General features: G+C 57.2%; 1 protein-coding gene across 1 annotated transcript in view; it reads right to left on the bottom strand.

The window, feature by feature from the left end:
- Stk32c (serine/threonine kinase 32C) overlaps positions 1-5,141 on the bottom strand; it is a 28,738-nt gene extending 23,597 nt beyond the window's left edge. The window contains exon 1 of the mRNA XM_013021909.1: positions 5,087-5,141. The gene's annotated coding sequence lies outside the window, so the exon portion shown is untranslated. The remainder of the gene's footprint in view (positions 1-5,086) is intronic.
- Positions 5,142-6,598: the final 1,457 nt, after the last annotated feature.

Genomic DNA, 6,598 nt, shown 5'->3' with positions numbered 1-6,598 from the left:
GCAGAGCTCTCCCCCACACAGGGGCCTGGGCATGGCTGGCTGCAGACAAGCCGGGCAGAGCTCTCCCCCACACAGGGGCCTGGGCATGGCTGGCTACAGACAAGCCGGGCAGAGCTCTCCCCCACACAGGGGACAGAGTCCTCACAGGGGCCTGGGCAGGCTGGCTGCAGACAGGTCTGCTGCAGGCCACTGTCTCCCCATTGGTGCCCATCCTCCCCCACTGACAGGGGTAAAGTAAGGTCAGCTGCCAGTAGCACCACCTTTCTGGGTATTCAGCTCTGTTCCCTAGGATTTCCCCACACGTGTAACATCAAAAGCCAGTAAATGTGTGTACTTTTTCTCCTGCAGATTACCAGATTACTCCCCCCTCCCCACCCCCCTATTCTCCCAGACATGGGATGGGATAATGGTAGCCACAGGCCAGAATTCAATTCCCTGGATTTAGAGCACACCTAATCAGAAGGGCTGGCTTCCCAGACGGCTGGCCTTTCCTAACCCCTGGCTGGGAGCCAAGACCACTCCAAGTTCTTAATCACAGTGTAGAGTGGTCAGAAGCATGGGGGAACGCGGAGAACCTGCGGGCTAGACTAGTGTCCAGAGAAAACTGAATCTATTTCCTCCATGTCTTGGTTATGCCCAATCAGATTATATGTCTTAGAACTGATTGTGCCCCATCACTCTCTGGATATAAGCTGGGCAAAAGTGGAGAGAACGGGGTGGGGGGGAGGGCCTGGGGGAGGGAAGGAGTATGTCCATGCACCACGTTGGCTTCTGGGGAAAAGGCAGGTGCACAGAGACCATATGCATGGTGGAGCCTGGGCACAGCCCTGAGTGGGGCTCCCTCCCCCGAATGAGGCTCAGGAGCCCAGCCCACAGCCACAGGGAAGGTGAAGCTTCCTAGCAGCAGTGTCAGATGCAGCCAGGGGTCCCCACGACCCAGAACCCAGGGACAGAAGCATACTTCATCCTGCAGCTAGTCACAGGCTGTGGGCTGGGCCCCCATCTCCCTCTCTCTTGGAGAACAGAACCTGCTCCGAGACATGAGCTCTCTAGATTCCAGAGGATCCGTGGGGTGGACATGCCCCATGCTCTTCAAGGCTGAGCTACCATTTTGGAAAGAATGGAAGCCTAGCAGAACAGCATTTCCGCCCTCAAATGGTATCTTTCCCACAAGACTCAGGGTTCTGCTAGGAGGCCCCTTGGAATACTGGCTCAGTAGGGAAAAGGCATGAGGTCAAGTGTACCAGCAAGGTCTAGTGCCCCCTGCAGGTGACTTCTGGTACTCAACTTATGCTGGATGAGGGATGAACTTGAGAAGCTAATGCTTAGAAAGCAGCAGCCTTGATGCTGTGCAGCATGGAGATCACCTGACGTGTAACCAGGGACAGGCACTTCAGCCAGTTGGCTCTGCTAGTCCTTACCCTTACTCTCATGCTGGCCCCCAACACTAATCTACTTCTGTATCTCTGCCTGGATCTACACTTTTGAGCACCCAACTGTATTCCTTCATTATATAAGTATTGTTTATTCCTTCATCACAGGAGATGGTCTACCAGATTCTGCTCTCAAGAATTCCCCTTGTGACTTTCTGCTCAGGAAAACCAGCTACACAAAAACCAGCCTCCAGTGCCCCTGTCAGGAGTCTGGGAGTCGGCCCTCTTCAGCAGATGCCCAGGTCTGAGTTACCTGGCCCTGTACTCACATTGAGGGTCTCATCCTCGGGGGTTCACAGCCAGGCCTTGTCGCAATCAGGGTGGAGCAAGTTAAAACCATGAGACTGCATCTCACTCTATTGGGAGAACTACTAGCAGACAATGGAACGTAACCAGCAAGGACATGGAGAGCCTGCTGGTGGGAATGGCAAGATCTGCTTAGCAAACAGTCTGGTGGCATTTGCTCAGAAAGTCGCGTTCAGGATCACCCTACAATCCAGCAATTCCTCTTTTTTTTTTTTTTTTGGGTCCGGTTGTGGGGCCTGAACTCTGGACCTGGGCGCTGTCCCTCAGCTCTTCAGCTCAAGGCTAGCGCTCTACCCCTTGAGCAACAGTGCCACTTCCGGCTTTTTTCTTATGTGGTGCTGAGGAATCGAACCCAGGGCCTCGAGCATGCAAGACAAGTGTTCTACCACTGAGCCACCTTCCCAGCCCCAGCAATTCCTCTTTTATATACAAAATTAAAAACAGAGACCCGGGGGTTTCCAAACACACCCACAGCGGCATTATTCACAAGGACTAAGCAATGGAAGCACCCCCCATGCCCATGGCTTAGTGGAAGAACAAGCATGCTATGGAGGAGCAGTAGGATGCCATTCCTTATAAAGGAAGGAATCTGACACGTGCTGTGCCAGGAGCAGTCTTTGTGCTACATAAAATTAACCAGGTACAAAGACAGGTATTACATGATTTCACGTAAATACTACAACAGATTGAATGCTGTCACCCCCCCACAAAATAATTCCTATGGTGAAATCCTAGCCTTCTCTTTGCCAGTACTAGGAGTGGAGTGGTCATCTCCCAGGTGGGATCTGTGCCTCTGCAGGGCTCCCAAAGAGGTCCAGTCTCCCTCCCACCCCACACTCACCTCAGAAAGCTCTGTCTGTACCAAGAAGTGGGTCCCCATCACACCCCAGACTACCTTGCTCCCAGACTTCTAGCCTCCAGAACTGAAAGAGCAAAGCAATGTCTATGTCTGAAGCATCAGCCTACAGTATCTTTGTTATAGGAGTCAGAAGTAAGACTGTGAGGTCCCCGACAAGAGAAAGCACAGGGAGAGAAAGAACACTGGCTGTCAGGCACTATGATTTAATGGAGCACAGCTTCAGTTCTGCAAGATGGAAAGTTACAGCAATCTATCACACAGCCTGGCTATGCAGAATGCGTGAAGAAAGATTGTGCACCTGAAGGCCAATGGGCTGGACAATGCCAGGTTACATGCAATTTACCACATTTTCGGTGAGGGGGGCGGGGAGAGGTACAGGTACTAGGGCTTGAACTCAAACTCTGGGTACCATCCCTTCACTCAAGGCTAGTGTTGGAACACTTGAGCCATAGTTCCGCTTCCAGCTTTTTGCTAGTTAACTGGCTTTTGCCCAGCAGATCTTGGGGGTTCCCTTCCCTATTCCCACTCCTTCTAGTCTGAGGCCACTGCCCTGGTCACTGAGAGCAACTGGAAGGACTCAAGTTTGGCCCGAGACAAGCCTCACTCCCAGAAGCCCAGGCAACCAAAGCCCAGAGCGCTGGAGATTTAATTAGACAGCTAAACGGCGGGTACAAAGAAGCCCGCCAGCTGCACTACTAACTTGCCTCTGAAATAATAAATAAATAAAACCACACTTGCTCTGTCTCCTCCACTCCGTAGCAGCCTACTTCTGAGCCAGTATCTCTCTGGAGCTCAGAATTGGCCAGAAGGGCCAGACTCTGTAAGCCTAGTAGAGGAAGCTGCCCATCTGGCAGGGGTCAAGGGCCAGCAGAAGTAGGAAGGTGTCCCGCACTTGAGAGTAGAAAGACAGGCAGGGAGGCGGAAGCAGCGCCAGTCCCTCCCCTCGCTCACCCCAGGGTGGTCTCTGCCCTCCATCAGGGCCTCTATAGCAATGGCACCTCCGGCCTAAGTTCTGAGTGCCTGGTGATCAGTGTCTTCCCGTCTGGGTCACCCTCCCGAGCCCAGCCACAGCTGCTTCCTCCCCCACTTCCTGTCTGGGTCACCCTCCTGAGCCCAGCCACAGCTGCTTCCTCCCCCACTTCCTGTCTCAGTCACCCTCCTGAGCCCAGCCACAGCTGCTTCCTCCTCCACTTCCTGTCTCAGTCACCCTCCTGAGCCCAGCCACAGCTGCTTCCTCCCCCCACTTCCTGTCTCAGTCACCCTCCCGAGCCCAGCCACAGCTGCTTCCTCCCCCACTTCCTGTCTCGGTCACCCTCCCGAGCCCAGCCACAGCTGCTTCCTCCCCCACTTCCTGTCTCAGTCACCCTCCTGAGCCCAGCCACAGCTGCTTCCTCCTCCACTTCCTGTCTCAGTCACCCTCCCCAGCCCAGCCACAGCTGCTTCCTCCCCCACTTCCTGTCTGGGTCACCCTCCTGAGCCCAGCCACAGCTGCTTCCTCCCCCACTTCCTGTCTCAGTCACCCTCCCGAGCCCAGCCACAGCTGCTTCCTCCTCCACTTCCTGTCTCAGTCACCCTCCCGAGCCCAACCACAGCTGTTCCCCCTCTCCCCCGCCTTTTCCCTGTACCACTGTGGCCCTGGGAACCAAGCACAGAGGTCTCCCAACCAGCTGTGCACTCCTGACAAAGTCAGGACCTGAGGGTCCAGGGCCAGCCATCCTCAAAACCATCAAAGCACCTGGGCCAGGGACACCTCCTGACACAGATGTTAGGAACCTCTCTCCTTGGTGCTCATCTCTCTGACTTAATCATCCATCACAAAGCCTGGAGAAGCCTTAAAACGGAGGCAATTAATCATACTCCAATGCCCTCTGCATTCTGCTCTGGCAGCAATCTCTTTAGAACGGCCTGGTGAAGCCTGAATAAGCAGACTCCGCTGGGCTGGCAGCCCGTGCTGCCGCCAAGCCCTTAAACCGCTGAAAAGAAGCATCCATTCAGAAGGGACTGGCCGCTCAGTTGCCACAGAAGCCGACAGCAAATCCCAGCCTTCCCAGAGCTCTCGTTCAGCCTCTTCCAGTTATAATTGCCCCCAGTGTCTGGATATCACAAGTCAACAACTGGGAAGTTAGAGCGGGCCAAGAGAAAACAGGAAGCAGGCAGAGGGCTGGCTCCAGCCCTGTGGACTACGTGCTGGAAAGGAAGCTGCTGCGGGTCTCTGCCTGGACCCTCCACCCGTCCCTCTGCACCTGATGAGCGGGCACAGGCATCGTGTGGCCTCTGGGACACAGGGTGACTTCAGACAGAGGCTGCTGCTGACGGTCCTGTGAGCTCTAGGACCATGGGATATGGCTACGCCACGCCGCCCCTTCCGAGAGCCTCCCTCTCCAGACCCAAGCTACCCTCACTGAGGAAAGAGAAGGCTGAAGGGACGGCTGCCGAGCGCAGGGTGCCCGCCCCCCGCCCCTGCCGGCCTGCCCTCAGCCCCCCTTACCTTGCCAAAGCTGCCCTTCCCGATGGCTCTCAGGATCTGGAAGTGGTCAAAGTTCACTGTGGGATAAAGCAGAGAGGAGCCAGGTGAGCAGAAGGCTCTGGAGCGGGTCCGTCCACCTTGCACCCCTGCGGCCTGCGGCAGTCACCGCACCCGCCCTGCAGGACCATCTTCTGGTCAGGGTGATCGGTTTGTCTACCCAGACATGGGACAACCAATGGGTGGGGACCTGAGCCTGGTCCACAGGAGGTACAGGGACAAACGAGTCAGCCTGGCTCCAGGACACCAGTCTCTGCGGCAGGATTGCTATCCGGTGGGCCCCACAGAAAGCCACCCTTTAGCTTTACGCCTGCCTGCTGGGAGCCTCCTCTAAGCCCAGATACCCTGGGAAAGCTGGAGGCCCTGCCCTGCCTGCACCAAGGGGCTCAGAGGGACTTTCTCCAGGCCTTCGTCCTTCTAAGCCCCGACAAGCCCTGCATCAGGCAATCCCAGCTGGCTCTGCCCCCAAGGGTACCCAGAATCCAGCCCCGCCAACCCCTCCCCCTGCAGCCAGGGTCCTCCTCAGTTTCCATTGTGCTCACAGAACGTGGGACCCGGGGCCCTTTTCCAGATGTGCCCCCGTTGGAGGGCACAGAAGGCCTCTGCATGAGGAAGCCTGTGGGGGAGACAGTAAGAGGGAGTGGAGGCTGCTGAGTCCTTAAGGTCACTGGGGAGACCAGAGGCTGAGCCAGGGACTGGCGCTCACACTCACCCCCCCCCCCCGCGCCTTGCAATGCAGGGCCAAGGTGCACAGACACCTTGCAAATGATCACACAGGTCAGAAGCGACGCCGACTTGCCACAGCCCTACCCAGCCTTTACACATCATCTGCCCAGGAATCAAAATGAGCCTGCCGGGAGGTCTTCTGTGTGGGGAGGTTGGGGCGCAGCCCCAAGCTCCGGGCTCCGGGCCCTCCTCCTGCGCCCTGGCCCTCTCCAGGCAGCACAGCTTTGAGCTCTGGCCTGGCCCTCCTTCAGGGGTCCCAGGCCTTCATGTCTTCCAGCGAACAACACAGCGCAGGAGCAGGCACTGACTGCCCGCTACCCACAGCTATTTAACACGACCCCTTCCCTCCTCACGACCCCTTCCCTCCTCACGACCCCTTCCCTCCTCACGACCCCTTCCCTCCTCGCGACCCCTTCCCTGGTCGCGACCCCTTCCCTGGTCGCGACCCCTTCCCTGGTCAGGACCCCTTCCCTGCTCACGACCCCTTCCCTGGTCACGACCCCTTCCCTCCTCACGACCCCTTCCCTGGTCGCGACCCCTTCCCTGGTCAGGACCCCTTCCCTGCTCACGACCCCTTCCCTGCTCACGACCCCTTCCCTGCTCACGACCCCTTCCCTGCTCACGACCCCTTCCCTCCTCACGACCCCTTCCCTCCTCACGACCCCTTCCCTCCTCACGACCCCTTCCCTGCTCGCAACCCCTTCCCTGCTCGCGACCCCTTCCCTAGTCACGACCCCTTCCCTGGTCAGG

The sequence above is a fragment of the Dipodomys ordii genome, unplaced genomic scaffold, assembly GCF_000151885.1.
Source record: "Dipodomys ordii isolate 6190 unplaced genomic scaffold, Dord_2.0 Scaffold58, whole genome shotgun sequence".
Classification (NCBI taxonomy): Eukaryota; Metazoa; Chordata; class Mammalia; order Rodentia; family Heteromyidae; genus Dipodomys; species Dipodomys ordii.
This window is presented reverse-complemented; position numbering and strand designations above follow the sequence as displayed.